This window comes from Panthera leo, chromosome B1, assembly GCF_018350215.1.
Source record: "Panthera leo isolate Ple1 chromosome B1, P.leo_Ple1_pat1.1, whole genome shotgun sequence".
In the NCBI taxonomy this organism is placed as follows: Eukaryota; Metazoa; Chordata; class Mammalia; order Carnivora; family Felidae; genus Panthera; species Panthera leo.
This window is the reverse complement of record NC_056682.1, coordinates 190,337,570-190,356,523: the sequence shown is the minus strand read 5'-3', so window position 1 is coordinate 190,356,523 and position 18,954 is coordinate 190,337,570. Positions and strand designations below refer to the sequence as shown.

At 36.5% G+C, this 18,954-nt stretch overlaps 1 long non-coding RNA gene across 1 annotated transcript in view; it reads left to right on the top strand.

Moving 5' to 3' along the window:
• LOC122218583 overlaps positions 1 to 18,954 on the top strand; it is a 145,973-nt gene that overhangs the window by 110,079 nt on the left and 16,940 nt on the right. The window contains exon 3 of the long non-coding RNA XR_006202017.1: positions 12,082 to 12,216. This is a non-coding gene — a long non-coding RNA (uncharacterized LOC122218583). The remainder of the gene's footprint in view (positions 1 to 12,081; positions 12,217 to 18,954) is intronic.

The following is an 18,954-nucleotide window of genomic DNA, read 5'->3' as shown; positions in this document are numbered from 1 at the left end:
GAGAGTCGGGTCAAGAAGATCTGTAGAGGGTAATCAAAGAAAAAGACAAACTACTTACTCTTGGGGAGCCTGTCACTAAATTGAGAAGATAAACATATTCACGTGGAAGGATAACTGATTGACATGTACCATGATATCAAAGAGGCAAGAGACTGTGGTGGTTAAGAGCATGGGCTCTGGAGCCAGGCTGCCTGAGTCTACATTTCCACTTTATGGCTTACTAGTTGTGTGTCTTGGGGAGACCACTTAATCTCGCTGAGCCTCATCTGTAAAATGGGAATAATAAAAGTATTTGAAGGCATCGTGAGAATTAATTGACAATATGCATGAAGTTTGAACAGTGCTGGCTACAAAGATGTATAGGCATTCATGAATTATATTTGCATACTTACAAGCATCTGTAGAGGCAGAGGGGAAGGAATATTTTTGTGCAGCAAAGAGTATGAATAAAGGAAGTGAAAGGTCCAGAGTTAACAATTGTCCTGATTTCCCTTGGGTAGCCTCTGTGTTTATGTCGTTCTTGAGGCAGCACTCTATTCTTTGATGCCTCTCAGAGATTATTGTTCCCCTGTAATATACAAGCAGGAAATGGATGTTTTCTGAAGACACCATGGAGAGATTCTTCCAGATCTCTTTTCTAATGCTAACCACCTCATCTCTCCACTCTTTCTCAAGGCTAACCCTCTAGACTTCTCCACTAATACTAGTTCCGGCAGCATCCTAGTAGACCCCGGCATCTCCCTTAAACCCAGAGCCCCAGTATGCTTCCTGTTTGAAGCTTGACACTCACCACACTGCTCAGTAAAGAATCTGCCTCAGAAACTCCTCTTGTTAAGCAGAGAGGAGGCTGCTAGAACATTCTTTCCCTCTGAAAAACAAACCAATGGAAGAAAGTGTGATCTTACCTATCAGAATGTCAGAGGACAGACACTAATAAGAATGTCTGAGAAAGATGATTGGACTTCATTCAGTAGGGCTGAGAAACTACAGCAAGATTTTAGATCAGAAAAATAACAGAATGAATACAGTGCTTCTGGAGAGAAACTACTTGAGTTGGTCAGAAAAATCAGAAATGGAATCCTGAGTTTCTGTGATTCGACCTTGAGAAAATTACTCTTTGTTTAAATGTTATGACTCCATCTTTACAATATGGAGAGAGGTTTGAGTTCAAGGATGATTTATTCTTTCCAAGTCAGAAATCCCCAGTTTTCAAGGAGCTCACCATCTGTTATAGAAAGAGTTGAGATAAAAATCATGCCTCAGGAGCCTGGGGGTCTAAGAGAACATGTGCCAGAGTGAAAAGTCTTTCATTTCTGAATTGATATTTTCACGACTTGCTAGATTGATGAGGATTTTCATGATTCTTCCTTCAAAATGTGCCAATCAATATTGAATTCACTGTGTTGCTCTTTTATGCAAGACTTTCATGGATTTTCCTTTTTCTTTGGAGGCTGACCTTTGTCCTTGCTGTCTTCTCTGCAAGCCATTTTGCCTTTCTAGTAAGAGAGCAGGGATAAAGGAAAGCACGGATGAGCACCTTCTCTGTGCTGAGCTAGGTCCATACATATATAGACACACCTGGGAGCTAAATGATCTGAGTTTTACAGATTCCCAGTATAAGTTTAGAATTTGGAGACGTGAAATAACTTTTCCAAATCTTGGATAAATGGCTGAATCCCAAGACTAGGGATGTCCATTTGGATGATTTAGCTATTTTTTAAAATATAGGGAAGTAATTACTAGAAAAGCCAGGATAATAGTTAGTTGGGAGGATGAGAAGAAGAGGATATGATGGGGATGGGGCCCATGAAAGGGGCTTTTCAAATAGGAAGCAACTATTTCTTGTCCTGGGTGGTTTCCATGTAATAGTAATTAAGCTATACATTTTATTTACATGGTTATCTGAACTTATGTTTTATTTTACAACAAAAAGATTGTGAAAATTATCCAAAATCATCAGGATTTTAGTGTTGTAGGTAAGATTTGAACTGGACAATGATTCTACGAGGAATCTGTGCCATTCCTGGCAGTAAAAAGCTGTAGCTATTTACTATACACGTTGGCCAACGAAAGTTTAAGAAAACCTCATGGATGTTCTCTATTACACTTCTTCATTTCCTAATTTGATTTCAGAAATGCAACATAAATAATCTTACTTTTCAAAATAAACTTGAAGAATGAGAGGTAATGCTACTAAATTACACACCTTGAGCACGAATTCAAATAAATGAAAATGCCACAGACTAGAAATTGTATTTTGAGTAAAATGACTCAAATAATATTCAATCACAATTCAATACCATTGTTCCCAGTGGTCCAGGATGTTAAACTTTTTATTCTTATTCTTCTGGGCCTTTAGTTGCTTCATGATAAAGAGACCTGAGTGACTTATATGCCTTTGTTTTGAGGGTGTCCTATCTTCTTTTTTACTCAGTAAAGTTGTGCAAAGACCTTTACTTCATTTCTACACTGTACAGTGCTTGAGAGGATTAAAAGAGCAAGAATAGATTTTACATTCTGTTGAAATTCATGAGTGCCTTGCTGTTTAAAAAACATTTTTAATATAGGAGACCATTAATTACTAGGATTCTGATTGTAATTGCCTGGTCTTAGAATTGATGAACAAAGCCATTTTGGAAAGCAATCAGTTTGAAATCTAATTTGTTGGCGAAATGAACCATATAAACAAAATGCCACTTGCAGTTTGTCTAAAATGAGATGTGCTTAACGAGCCCATCATCTTCTGCGATCCTCATCACTATGGGTCGAAGCCACCTCAAATGTCATCAGTCGGATCCAGTGCACAGAAAGCTGAAATAGAACACTGTGCTATGAGCAGAGTGAAATGCAAAACAGATGGTTCTGCCATCCCTGCAGGGTGACTCTGGGGGGCAGCTCTCGGGGGAAAGCAGAGCAGCTACTAAAATGAACTAAATGTAGCAACACACTCCTCTCCCCTCCACAAGTAGCTGGGGTGGTCTAAGGTAACCCATCCCATTCACATGGATTCAGAGTACAAATGATAAAAGTTCAAGAAACTGAATTTGAGAGAAAGGCTCTGAATTATTTTTTATTAAATGTGCATACACAATGACACGTGAATGCACACACACAGAAAACATATAATGCATGTATAAAACATATTCTATGTGTGTGGAGAGAGAGTGAGCAAAAGGTATCTGATGGGCCACTCTAGAATCTGTGCTTTCAGGACAAAATTGGGCTCAGCAGTCACTTGTTCTTTCCATTACTTAAAGAAATAATCTCATTTAAAAGTCTTACTACTGGCTTCTTACTGCATGATACGCAGAGGTTGTATATTTTTGAGATAGGTTGTAAAAGAAAAATTAGCATGTAGTAGTTGAGATTTTAAAGTTAAACTTATCATCTAGTTATTTTAAATTTGATAGGTCATGTGTATCTTGAGGCTTATTTATTCATTTATTTATTTTACTCCATTGGCATAATAAAGCCAGGAACTAGTTGAAAGTACAGTAGTATCAGGGTTTTGTGAAGCTGACATTATAAAACTGAAATCAGCATGAAGAAAGCTAATCCTACCAGGAGACCTTGGGGAATAGATGAGAACTGGAAAAAAAACCCTTCTGAGTCAAGCAGTCCATGTCTATCCAATATCAAGTAGGGGAGAGAGGAGGGGAAATAAGAGGCTTGCATGTCTAGGTGATATTACTCAAGACCAAGAAGGGAGTTTCTAGTTCAGAAAGCTCCAGAGGGCAGCCCCAGTCTGGGGCCTTTTTTTTTTTTTTTTTTTTTTTTTAAGTTATTGGGTTTATCTTATTTATGATTAGTTGTGTTAGGTGTAGTTTAATGAAGTATGTGAAGGAGGTAGGCTCTAAATGGCTAAAAGCTGGTGTTTGCACTATATTTAAAGCAATTGGATGTGTGACAATTTGAGTTTGGCCCTAATAGGCTGTGCGGTAATGGTCCCAGCCTGCTGTGTAGAAGGAAACAATGTGGGACATTTTAGGCTCATACACAGAGGACATCTCCAGACCATCTATGTAACAGATGGTATCAGGAGTGATGGAAAGGTAGCATCAGTAAGATTTATTGGGAGTGTGCATACATAAAAGGGGGAAAGGAAAAAGTAAGGTTATCTTTTAGGTTTTTGGTTTGGGCAACTGGGTGATGCTATTTTCTACGATAAGAAATATGACTCTGTGTGTATGTGTGTGTGCAATAAAGAGTTCAATTCTAGACATGTTAAGTTTATGATAAAGTTTTAAAAACAATACCCTCTAATAATCACCTATGGTAATCTCAATTCTCCTTATCAGTGGAAGGGAAAGGCAAACACGGGTTGCCCAGCCTCTGAAATCCCAACCCAGCTCTGGCAAACACACTGTGTCCTAGTCCAAAAATCTAACCTTGCAGTCATATCTACTGGAAGAGATGATGAAACCTGGGAGTCTAATTACACAAACGTATTTACACTCAAAATACAGTGTCAGTGGGAGAAATAATAGGCATATGAGGTGCTCCATAAGGTCTGAGGTGAGGTGACTTGGATTTGCACATTTAGATTAAATTAAAACACTCTAAGTTTTGTACAGCATCAGGCAAGAAAGAAAATGAAAGATATGCAGATTGGAAACAGATAAAACCTTTTTTTAAAAAAATACAAATAACATGAGGGGTGCCTGGGTGGCTCAGTCGGTTAAGCATCTGACTCTTGATTTCACCTCAGGTCATGATCTCAGTTTGTGAGTTTGAGCCCCTCATCAGGCTCTGAGTTGGCGGTGTGGAGCCTGCTTGGGATTCTCTCTCTCCCTTTCCCTCTGCCACTCTTGTGTGCATTCTCTCTCTCTCTCTCAAAATAAATAAACTTAAAAAAAATACAGATAACATGATTGTCCACAGAGAATATCTCAAAGAATCCCTAAAAGAATATAGAAGTGAGTTTGGTCATGCTGTAGAAACAAGGTCAGTGTACAAAATTAAGTCGTATTTTTATGTACTAGCCTTGGACAACTGGAGATTGAAGGAAAAACAACATCATTTTCAATAATTCCTGAAAACAGGAAATATGTGATGATAAATCTGACAACTAATGTGAAGGATTTGCATGCTAGGAACTGTCGAGCATTGCTGAGAAAATCAAAGACACACCACTTAGAATACTAAAAACAAAAACAAGTAAAGTGAAGGATTCAGAGCAACGGGAACTCTCACCCACTGCTGGTGAAAATACAAAATGGCACGGCTGCTTTGGAAACTAATTTTTCAGTGCCTTTTCAAGTTAAATATATACTAACTATATGACTCAGAAATTGCATTCCTAGATATTGACCCAAGCTAGATTATAGCAACACCCACACTAAAATCTATATGTAAATATTTACAGCAGCTTTATTCATAGTCACCCAAACTGGAAATAACTTAAATGTTCATCAGCTGGAGAATAGAAACAAATTATGGTGCATTCATACAATAGAATATGACTCCACAGTAAGAAGGAAAAAAACTGGTGGTATATACAATATATATAAGAATGAATCTCAAAAGCATTATATCAGTGAAAGAAACCAGAATTAAAAGGCTACATGCTCTATAATGCCATTTATATAACATTTTAGAAAAGGCAAAATTATAGGAAAAGAGATTCATGGTTAATAGGAACTGTATTTGGGGGGACAGAGATTGACTAAAAAGGCATAAGTCATTAAAATATAGTTGTGATATTAACTAAAGATTTAGAGGAATCTGTTTAAAAGAATTTATTTCTATGGGGCTTATTATGAAATTAAGTTATTTCTGACCACACTCCATTTTTCTCTAATCAGAGGCAATACTTCTACATTTGGTTAATTTATCTATTCATTTCCATTACTCTGAATAATATGCCTCTATGTTGACTTCTTGATGCTTGTATTTGGGGCATTTTCTATTGGCTATAGGTGATGGAATGACAGAGGATAAGGACTTGGCTATCTTTCACTCTTTCCATAAACCTTTACAAAATCACACATTCCCAGTCACCAATGTCACATCCTTCTACTTTGCTTGTATTCTAGTTACAAGTGGATTATTAATCACCAGCTTACAGAGGGGAACATTCACACATATAGTTGACTTCTCATCAGAAATAACAGAAGCCAGAAGTCAATGGAAACATATTTTCAAGACTTGAAAGAATAGCAAAAACAATCTGTCAGCTTACATTTCACTTTCCAATAACAATATTCTTCAACAATTAACGCAATATAAAGACCTTTCCTTTCCTTTCTCTCTCTTTTTTTTTTTAGTATTGCAGATATTTTAATTGCTTTGGCTTTGAATTGTTACATAAGTGTTTAAAGTACAAATAAATCACATATTTTTCAAATTCATACCTTTTCAGAGTATATTAAATGATATATCAAGTGCTATGTCATGTAATCACAAATTATTACAGTAAGAACTTTAAAACTGGTAATCCAATGCTTTCCCAAGTTTTATTTAGAATGTATTATCATGTTTGGACACTTTCCAAATGTTTCAGGGCTATGTTAAGCAACATATAAAGATGGTAATCTCAGAATCTTCCTAGGCAATCCATTCCATCTTTGGATATTCTAAGAGTTAGAAAGATATTTCACTATAAGAAAATAAGTATAATTTCTCTTCCTTTGACAGCCTTTCAGGTATTCAAATATAGCTATTGTATGCATTAACTGTTAAAAAACTGAAGTCTACTATACTAAACATAGAAAAATTAGAAAGCATGTGAAATTTAAAATGTTTCTTTAGCTATTTGATAGATCAGGCAGAAGGCACATATAGCATATATAACAAAAAACAGAGGGCACATATAATGCCATATAATGCAATTAATTGGAAATCATGAAAATAAATTTGTTTCCACAATACTTTTGAGAATGCTGACTATTGGACTAGTCATTAACATTGTTGTAAAGGTAAGAAAGCCTGCTGAAGACTATTAATTAATCAGGTACCATCAAAGACCTTTTCATGTAAACAAAGAGTTATGATAATAGTTCATCACCATCAAACCTGCTCTGGGAGGAAGTTATTCAGTCTGAAGGAAAATGGTCTTAGATAAAAACTTGAATCTGTGGGTAAGAATGAAGAGCATCAGGACCCATGGCGACGTAAAAATGAAGAAGCATATATATTTTTGTCTGTCAACTTCTTTAAAAGGAAATTGACTGTTAAAATTTTTTAATGTTTATTTATTTTTGAGAGAGAGAGAGAGACCAAGCACAAGCGGGGTAGGGGCAAAGAGAGAGAGACACATATAATCTGAAGCAGGCTTCAAGCTCTGAGCTGTCAGCACAGAGCCAGACATAGGACTTGAACTCGTGAACCACAAGCTCATGACCTGAGCTGAAGTTGGTTGCTTAACCAACTGAGCCACCCAGGCGACCTGGAAGTTGACTGTTTAAAGGAAAATAATAAAATTGTATTGGGTTTATAATACATATAAAGTAGAATATATAGCAACAGTAGTATAAATGAAAGGGTGGTTAAGCAGAATTATGTGTAACAACAGAAAGTACTATAGTATTAATTCTAAGTAAATTGTGATAATAAACAGATGCATGCTATAGTCTCAACAGCAACCACTAAAACTAATCCAAAGTATAGTTAAAAATTAAAAATCAACTTAAAAAAATGAAATGCTATCAAAAATTCAATCCTGAATATGCATATACCTAAATGTGTGTGCACCTAGTAACAGAGATTCTAAGTGCATAAAGCAAACAGTGACAGAATTAAAGGGAGAAAAGACAAAAAGCACATAGTTGGGAATTTTGAGAACCATTTCTCATAAATTGATAGAACAAGTAGAAAAAAATTAGGGATGATAAAGAAGTTTGGAACAACACTACCAACCCACCTATACCTAATCGGGATTTACAAGGAACAACTTGCTCCAACTACTATAAATCCTTTGCAAATGCACGTGAAAATTCACCAAAATACACCACATGCAGGGCCATAAATGACTCTCAGTACATTTTGAAAGACTGAAATCTCACAGGGTATTTTTTTTTACCAAATAGAATTAATTTAAAAATCAATATGGAATCTAAAAATATCCTCAAATATTTCTACATTTCAACAAAGCAACCGAACAAACAAAAAGCAAAAAACAAACACACAAGCCCCCACCCCCCCCCCCCCCACACACACACACACACACACACACACACACACACACACACACGCACTTCTAAATAACCACTGGGTTAGGGAAGAAAACACAATGGGTAAATCTGAATTCATTTCAGAATGAATGATGATAAAAGCTCAGTGAACGGGTAAAATGTCTGCAGTCAGATCCTATAAGTTCAACACCCAACATTGCAACTTTCTGACTGTACAACCTTTGGCAACTTCCTTATATTTCTGCAATATAGTTTCTTCATTTATAAAGTAGTGGTAATGTGGTGACGTTTCTCTGCTTTGATATTTGACTGTCATATGTGTTATTTGTTGCTTTTTTCATGTTTATTTATTTATTTTGAAGAAAGAGAGCATGCGCGCGCGCGCACACACACACACACACACACACACACACACACACACGAGTGAATGGGGGAGGGGCAGGAACAGAGGGGGAAGAGAGAATCCCATGCAGGCTCTGAGCTGCCAGTGCAGAGGCCCTCATGGGGCTCATCTCAAGAACCATGAGATAATGACCTGACCCGAAATCAAGAGTCGGATGCTTAACCAACTAAGCCATCCAGGAACCCCTCGTATGTGTTATTTAAAGCTTACTTTTCCAAATGCATAGTTTAATTTTTACTATTATTACTGTTAAAGACTTCTTTCTTTTTTTTATTTAGAAAGAGAGAGAGAAAGCACGAGTGAGTGAGCGCGAGCTGGGGAGAGGAGCAGAGGGAGAAAGAGGGAATTTTAAGCAGATTCCATTCTCAGCAAGGAGCCCAATGTATGGCTCCATCCCATGACCCTGGGATGGTGACCTGAGCTAAAACCAAGTCGGACACTCAACCAACGGAGCCACCCAGGCAACCCTGTTATAGGTTTCTAACTGCACATTTTAGACAAATAATATGGGCTGTAAATGTTTTCTTTGAAATATGTTGACATTTGCTTTTTTATATTATGTGTGACCAATTCTGTGGATGTCTCATGTGCTTGGGAAGTATATGTGTTCTGTAATTAGGGGGATAAAGTTCTACATATTTTCAGTATGTTCAAACAAACCATATACACTTTTTTTTTGTCTGCTAGATCAACAAAATTTACCGAGGGCATTTGGATTTATGACACTATGTTTACCAAACTCTCCTTATAATATGGATGTTTTTTGGTTTATGTATTTTAAAGTCATATAATTCTGTGCATAAAATCTCGATAAATATCATCTTGATGTAGGGGTGCCTGGGTGGCTCAGTCAGTTAAGTGTCTGACTTTGGCTCAGGTGATGATCTCACGGCTCATACGTTTGAGCCTCGTATCAGGCCCTGTGCTGACAGCTCAGAACCTGGAGCCTGCTTCAGATTCTGTGTCTCTCTCTGCCCCTCCTCTGCTTGCATGTCTCTCTCTCTCTCTCTCTCTCTCTCAAAATAAATAAACATTTGATGAGTTTAACTTGATGAGTTAAACTTTTTTGTATTAAGTGTTGGCCTTACATTCCAAATAATGCTTTTTGGCCTTATTTCCTATTTTGTCTGATAATAATATAAATGGACTATCTCAATATTAGTGTTTCTTGACATATTTTTTTCACTTCCTTTCAATGTTTTTGTATCCTAAAGTTTTAGATCTGTTCTTTGCAAATAACATGTAGTTGAATTTTTGCTATTTTACATACTATCTGAAAATCTGTGATCTCCGAGCATAGAATTTGGTTCATCAACATTTATTAATCACCAATGTATTTGAACATATCTCTATTATTCTTATTTTGTGTTTTTGATATACTCTGCTTTATTTATGCATCTTAAAAAACCTCATTTCCACACCTACTGTTGTGGTGATTGTGGGTTTTTAACTTAATTTTCTTGAAATATGCTTATAATTTTAGAAGTTGTACACTTTAATTTTATTATTTTGTTTACCTGAAAAATTAAATGTGCATATTTAACTTCCGTCTTATCTAAACAGATTTATTAATATTAGTTTTGTTCATTGAGTGAATCATCCTCCTCCTGAACAATGCAAGAACATAGAATGCTTTAACTCCAGGCACCTTATCTGTCTTACACATTACATATATATAACATTTTAGTTCTATCTCAAATTTTTAATCCTCATATTAGACTTAGTTAATTTTATTTTATGTAGTCAATGTTTGTTTAGATTTATTTATATGTTTTCCAGTTTCTTTATTAGCTATTAATTTTTTATGTTTTGAAAATTCTTATTGAGATTCATTTTGCCTTCATCTTGGTAGTACGTTCTTCATACTATAATAATCTCTCATTTCCTTTTTTCTGCCTGCAAAAACAATGACTTAGCTGGTATACAGTGTTAAATTTATGGATATTTTGTCTCAGCATTTCCATTGTTGTCACTGAGAATCCTGCTGTTTAATTTCTTTTTTATAATAAGCAATCACCTTTTTTTTTCTTTCTGGTTGCTTTAAAAGTAATTCCTTCATTGATGGCATTATGCAGACTTATTAAGAAGAGTCTAGAAGTAGATTTTTATTTATGTCTTCTGTTGGTGTTTTTGTGAATCCTGTTCTGATTTTCTAAGTCATCATCAATTCTTAAAATATGATCCCTTCCAGTATTACCTCTCTCATTACTACTATTCTCTCCTTTTAGAATTCTGATTGAAGGCATGTTAGTTTTTCAAAAATACTTTCCTCCATCGTTCTTTGTCTCTCCTTCACATATTTTATGTCTCTACCTTTCTATGTTGCATTCTCTAGTTTCTTTAGATATGTATTTCACTTACGTATTTCTTCCACTGTGTACATGCTTTTATTTAAACTCTATGTTAAGGTTTTAACTACAGTGTTGAAATTCATCATTTTTAGAAAAGTTATTTTTCAAATATTCCTTGTTATATTTTTACACTCTTTTGTTTCTTATTCATATTTTAAATTCCATCTGATATTTATTTCTTTAAACATTTCAAGCATAGTTGCCCTATATTCTGGATCTGATAATTACACTATTTGGAATCCCAGGGGTCTATTTTCATGATTTCTTTTTCTATTCATGGTAAGTTGTTTTCTTATGAATTTTTAAGTTTTTAGTTAATACATATCTGTGTGAATTTAATCCACAGAATTCTGTTCAGGTCTAAGAAGTTACAGACAAACTCTTTCATCGAGAATGTGCACTTCTTTCTGCCTAGCAACTGGAGGTGTCCATATGAAGTTGCTTTTTGGCATGGTTTTCTAGACCAAACAGCAGTAAGTCTTTGAGGGCATACCTATGATTTGCAATTTTCCTCCCAATGTCTTTTTTTTTTTCTTTCTTACATCAAAGTCAATATAAAGAAGTATTTTGTCATCATCCTTTGTCAGTAATTCTGTTAGAAGTTCCATACTTCTTTTTTTTTAATTTTTTTAATATTTATTTATTTTTGAGAGAGAGTGAGACAGAATGCTAGCAGGGGAGGGACAGAGAGAGAGAGAGGGAGATACAGAATCTGAAACAGGCTCCAGGCTCTGAGCTGCCAGCATAGAGCCTGATGCGGGGCTCGAACTTGGGAATGGTGAGATCATGGCTTGAGCAGAAATCAGATGCTTAACCGACTGAGCCATCCAGGTGCCCCAGAAGTTCCATACTTCTAAAGGGGGTTCCATTGTAACTCAACTTGCCCAGGCCAAAGTCCTCTCATAGGACATCAAACCACTAGGATCCCAATATCACCCAATACCTCCTGGTTGGATGTTGGTTGCATCCTTCCTATGCCCTTCTTATCTCACTTCTTGTTTCTTTTTGGTTTCTAGTTATTTCCTCAACTCAAATTCATTATGACTCAAATTCATATATGACTCATATATCATATGAGGTGTCTTCAAGATGTCTGCCCCATTCTCATTTTTAAGAAATAAATAGAAATATTTGTATTTAATATAATTTTGAATGTTATATTTTTGGTTTCTTCACTTGTTTCACTTGAAAATAGTATCCAAGGACTCTTCCAGGTACTGTGGGGGCTTTAAAGAAAAACATGGAGAACTTGTCCTTGAAGAATGTAGCCGAAGAATCATATGGAACTGTAATGCAAGGTGGAAATTCAAGTGCCATAAAAGGAGTCCAGGTGAGTGGGAACAAGGGGACATGCCATTTGAGGAAGGGGGTATGCAGAATTAGAAAAACTGTCACTACTTCTTAGTACACTCTTTCTTAGAACAATGAAACCTCTGCCCACGACATTGCTGTCTTTTCATGGCTGGTTCCTCCCTCCACTCCTTGCCTAGTTAGAGCCATTTCTGCAGTTGGATCCTGGCTCCATCATCACTTTCAAATGGAAGCCTTCTGTGACATCCTGTAAAGGTTCAAGTTCAAGTTTTTGTTGTACACCCCTAACACTATGTGCTTCTCACTCACAGACTCTAACAGAGTTGCAATTTTAGATGCATTTAGCATGCTTAGTTTTGGTTTCTCCTCTTTACTGTGCATCTTAAGAAGTCAATGATAATATCTGATTTTTGCTCATCATTGAATATCTAGCACCTGGAATTGTGCTTGGAAAAATTTGATTCTCAATACATATTTTTTGAGTGATTGAATGAATCCCTTATATTTTATGTCAGTTACTGACTATGTAGGCCTTTTGGTTATGGCTCTATCTAGTCCATTGCTTAACATATTGATTAGTCAAACATATAGCCTATTGGTAGACAAAAGACAGCTTCACTGGCCACATTTCTGGTAGCTGTGGCAACCAAGTGACCCATGTTCAGGCACCTTTGGAGGCTATAAGATTTATGAGGTTGGAATAGTCTAGGGCTTTCTCTCCTCCCTGGCCTGCACTAACCCACAGTTCTTAGCCTCTGTGTCAGCTGAACTTAAAGATTAATAAAAGCCACAAAAGATAATATAATATATTTTAGAGTTGAACTTAGTTAGAGATTTAAAAAACCACTAGCTTGTTCTGGACTACACAAGGACCTCTTAGAAGTGCTCAGGAAATAAAATAGCTTCTGGATTCTACCATAAGAACATTATATAAGATTTTATATATTTATACATTCCTTAGCTGCAGTTATAGATACTTGTGAGACAAAATGGAAATTAAAAATAAACAAAAATAGATCAAAATTTAGACACAGGGAATAAAACTATAAAAGTAAGTTGTGAGATGGTGGACCAGAGATGACATGGACTGGGTTAAGTTTTAGTTTCTCTGGATAGGTATATAAAAGGAGAACAATGTTGTTGTGGGGAGAAGAGAAAGTTTTTCCTAGACTTGTGAGGCCCCTTGGTAAGGATATGCAGAATGAGAGTCTGCAAGGCTGGCCAGAGGGCATAATCTGGCCATCAAGAGGATAGTATCCAATCTGTGGCAGAATTCAGAGGTCTCCACTGAATGTAAGACGAAACAGGAGAGCAAGTGGGGGGCTGTAACCGTCGAAGCGATATGTTAAAAATGGCAGCCAGGAGAGCAATTCTAGAAGTATTAGGCTGAGCTTTTGTCTCCAGGATAAGGGTCTTCCTGATTCTCCTGGATCATCCACAAAGCCTTCTATTGACTTCCCACTGCTGCCGAGGCCATTGTAGACTGTCTGAGGAAGGAGACTGAATGAGAGGCAGTTAGACAAACACTGAGCTCTCCCTCCTGATGGGGCTGACTGTGCCAGGCTCTCAGAGGACATAACGTGCTTGTTAAGGTTTGGTGAATAGCACCAGTCTCCACGGAGGACGATTTGGGTTCCCATAGAGAAGTCATCAACACAGGGTAAGAATTCAGCCAATTATGCCTCACCTCATCAGTCCTATTTAGATGGTAACCCCATGGGGCATGGACCATGTCTTTCCCTGTGTATTGTACAGTGTTGAGGAAACATTTGGCACTCAATAAATACCAATCAAGATCTTGTTTCTTGTCCCCCTCAGCCTCCCACTGAGCTGATCTGAGGAAGGAATTCCCTTTGAAGTCCCTTGTCTCCATGCTTTTTGATAAACAACACAGAGGCACAGAGAAAGATGAAGCATCTATACAGTCCTGGGACTGTATCCACTGTTTTTGGTATCCACAGATGACAAATCTTATCTCTGTAGTGATATGGCTGGGGAGTGAGGACATGTTTAGTGGGACCATGCAGTAAAAAAAGCCCATCTTCCGTAAACATTGTCTTACTTCTCGTTTCTCACAGATTAATGATTTGTGCTTTCTAGCATCTATTAACACCACTGTTAAGCTGTCTTGCTGAGCTGAGAGAGCCTTTGTAAGTTTAATTTACTTCAACTGTTCATGAGTTTTACCATATATAGAGAGGAAAGAAAAGTATGGGTGAAAAAGAAATTAGAAGAGAAAATAAAAAATAAACATTGTAAGAATAAGGAAGAATTTTTTTTAAAAAGGTAAGCTGTGATAACTTTAATAAGCCTTGCCAAGGAGTTCCCTATGGCTTTGATGTGTCTCCATTGAAAAATGGCTTTTTTTTTTTTTTTGGAGTGCTTGGGTGGCTCAGTTGGTTAAGTGTCCAACTTCAGCTCAGGTCATGATCTCACTGTTCGTGAGTTCGAGCCCTGCATCAGGCTCTGTGCTGACGGCTTAGAGCCTGGAGCCTGCTTCAGACTCTGTCTCCATCTCTCTGCCCCTCCCCTTCTCTCTCTCTCTCTCACTCAAATATAAAATAAAACATAAAAAAACCTTTTTTTAAAGAAACCTGGCTTTTTTTTTGTAGTGAATATAATTTTTGTATTAGGGATAAAACGATTTACAAGTTATATATATATATATACTCATATACAAGTTTTATATACTTACAAGTTTTATATATATATATATATATATATATATATATATATATATAAAGAAAATATGTATGTATATATATAAAGAAAATAATATGCTACAAGTAAAATAAGGCATCTGAATTAACACATGTATGTACTATGCATATGTATGATCAAAAGAACATACAATTTTCTTTATATACTGGAAAATCTCTCAAAGTGTTCTCTTAAAGTACTAAGGCCAAGACATCATGAAAGGGAGGACTAATGAGGTTAAATAATCCTAGAAGATGTGGCCATGGGGTGGAATGATGACAGTTCTTTTTTCGTATACTCATGGTTCCATGTCTGTGTCTGTCTGTCTGTCTGTCTGTCTTTCTCTTCCCTCCCCCTCTTCCTTTCTCTTTTCCTTTCTCCCTCCTTCTGAGTATTTTAATTATAAAAACTATTCCACCTGAAAACTTACAAGAAGAGTAAGTTTGAATAAGAACATGGGAAGAAGGTCCTAGGGAAGAAGCACTATGACACATTGCAGAGTGGGGACACCTGTATAATGAGGACTCAAAAGGGAGAGCGTGTTTCATGTGATGAGAAAGATGAAGCCCTATAAGCTTTGATAAGGATTTGGAGCTTTATTCCAAGAACAAGGAGATGATGCTAAAAAGCTTTAGGGAAATAATGATATCACAGGATTCACGTTTTTGCTAAATCATGTTGACAGTAGTGTGGGGGAATGGTTTGGAAGGCTTCAAGGTCCTACATGGGGAGATGCCTTAGAAGCATCCCCCTACCACCCCCTTCCACCAGGCATATATTCTTGTTACCGGCTGATGAAAAACAGGGAAAATCTATCCAAAGAGAAATCCAAATGCTGTCTGTCTGTCACTAGCAATGGGAACCTGTAACCTCTTCCTATCAGGATGAAATCATCATGTTCCTCTTGCATAACCCATGGCCTCCAAATGCTGGTTTTGCACCCTGTTGGAGCTCCTTCTTCCTGGACAGACCTTAATTAATCCTACATGTTGTGTAGGATTGTCACTAAACATCCCAGGTAAACTTGGGAGACAAGATTGTTATCATCCCCAATTCTATTTCTTCAACTGGACCAGAAGAAAACAAAAATTGTAATTTTCCCATCAAGGATAACCTAAGTCTTTCAATCTTTAAATAGAATGCTGTTTGGAGCTCTTTGTTCTATCATTATTTTTCTATTTTTATTCTTAATGTGTTTTTATTCTGCAGACATATTCCCTATTGTAATATGTTGCTTGATAGTAAATGGTGCTTGATTCTTGTTGGATTTCAATGAACATAAGAATGTTACCTATTGCTTGAACTGTTGTAGGTAGTTAAGCTGTTTAATTGGGCCCCAGTTAAAACTGTGCATTTAGGTTGCTATATTCGCACCTTGCACTATTCATCTTTTAATTTTCTTTGTATCGGTACACACATTTTTTCCTCCAGCTTTATTGTGCTATAACTGACAACTATTGTGTATATTTAAGGTGTACAACTTGTTGATTTGATATATGTATGTATTGTTAAATATTCACTATAGTCATTCTAGTTAACATATCCATCATTTTGAGGGGGGGTGAAAACATTTAATATTTACTCCCCTAGCAAATTTTAAGTATATAATGTAATATTGTTAACTATATTCACATTGTTGTGCATTAGATCTCTCTAGAACTTATTTATCTTGCATAAGTGAAACTTTGTGCCCCTTGACCAACATCTCTCCCATTTCCTCCTCTCTGCATCCCCTAATAACTACCATTCTGCTCTGCTTCTAGAGTTTGATTACTTCAGGTTCTGCATGTAAGTGAAATCATGCATTATTTGCCTTTCTCTGGGTAGCTTATTTCACTTAGCAAAATGTCTTCAAGTTTCATCCATGTTATCACAAATGGCAGGACTTCCTTTTTTATGGCTAAATAATACTCTATTCTAACATAATATTAGTAAGTTATTGTATATAGCTAATATATATAAATAACATATCTCTTACAATTTTTTTTGTCCATTCATTCATCAATGGACATTTAGACTATTTCCATAATATGGCTACTGTGGATAATACTGAGTTCTATTTTTAATTTTTTGAGGAACCTCCATACAGTTTTCTGTAATATCTGTACCAATTTACATTTCTGCCAACAGTGTACAAGGATTCTCTTTCCCCACATCCTCATTAGCATTTGTCTTTTTCATAATAGCCATTCTCAAGATGTGGGGTGATACCTCATTGTGGTGTTAATTTGCATTTCCCTGACATTTCTGAAGTTGAGCACCTTTTCATATAGCTGTTCGTTATTGGTATATCTTCTTTTGAGAAACATCTATTCAGGTTCTTTGTTCAATTTTTAAGCAGGTGTGTGTTTGTTTTTGTTTCTGAGTTGTATGAGTTCCTTATATATTTGGGATATTAACTTTAGTTCTGTTTATTTAATTCACAAAATATTAGTGTCATCTATATATCGTGTGTGTGTGTGTGTGTGTGTGTGTGTGTGTGTGTGTGTAATGGGGTGTTGGTAAGGAAAGGCAACATCATATCTGCCTGCATGGAGTTTACAGGCATTAAAACAATGTATGTTATCACTCAATGAATATTGTCTGCCGACTGTGTGTAAGCACTGCATTAGGAACAGCGTTTTTAGAGTTAACCTCTGTTATCTCTGCCTTTGTGGAATTTATATAGACCAGTGGCAGAGAGAGATGATAAACAGTTAAGCAAACAAACATACAACTACAAGTTCAATTAATGCTTGGAGGGAATTTCAGGGGACTATGAGAGAAAATGATGGAGATTGACAATCAAAGAAACCTATCTGAGAAATGATGCTTAGTTGAGAGTTGAATAATCAAAAGGGATTAGCCAGGCTCTGTACTAATTATTTTGTATTCACTCTACTACTTTATGTTTGCTTTTTAAGGTATTTAAAGCACATGTGAGAATCTTACATTCTAAATTATTTTTTGATAGAGAGAGACTGCAATCAGGGAAGGGTAGAGAGAAAGGGAGAGAGAGAGAATCTTAAGCGGGCTCCATGCCGAGAGTGGAGTCAGACACGGGCTCAGTCTCACAACTGTGAGATCAGGACCTGAGCCAGAATCAAGAGTCAAACACTTAACCGACTGAGCCATGTAGGCGCCCCGAGAATTTTACATCGTTGACTTGAGAAGCATATAACTGATTTGAATGTTGAGGGATATTTAATTTGTTAAATGCATACAGCTTTGAGCTATGAGTTATGTAATAAGTGTGTTAATATTAAGAGAAGTATTAACTATATAATAATTAATAAGCTGAACTTAGGAAAGAATAGTGGCTATTTCTCTTCAGACCCCAAAGTCTCCTTAGCACTAAGGTGAGAATCATCTCTGAAAAGTTAACAAATAGAGGTCTTCCTCCTAGGAGCCTGTTCTCTACTTCACTTGCCTACATTTAATAGTAAATACTGCCTTGTATGGCTGTGTAGGGAAGTATATCTATCTATTAACTCCCTCTTACTCATTTTCCCAGTCATCCAACTCATTCATATATTCATTAAACATTCACCAAATGCTTACTTTAAGCCAGGTACCATAATGGCACTGGGTATAGAAAATCAATTAAGACAGGAGCCTTGCTGTCAAGGAGCATCAGAGCAGAAGAACCCAGAGATAGATTAATTTGTTATCACAGAAAATGCAGCAACTTCTATAGCAGAGCTAACCCAGAAGGGTATGAGAACACAACAGAGGAGCATCTTAACCAGGAGGAAGAAGAAAGGCCTTCTGGAAGAAGGTGTCCTTGAATTGAATTTGTCCTTAAGAAGAGCATTGCTGGGAGAAGGAAAGGCATAGCTAAAAAGATCCTGAAACAACACTGGCACAGGCTGTTCATGAAGTAAAAAATAGATTAGTTTTATTGGAGCAAAGGGTGTATTCATTCCAGGTCATCGGCCCCTATTGTGTGCAACATCCTCTGGTAGGCATTGAAGGGTACGGTGCTGCACAAGAAAAACGACCCCGTTGTCTTGGAGTTTATAGACTATAGAGAATGGCAAAGATGAATTAGAAAATCAGGCAGGGATCAAATTATGAA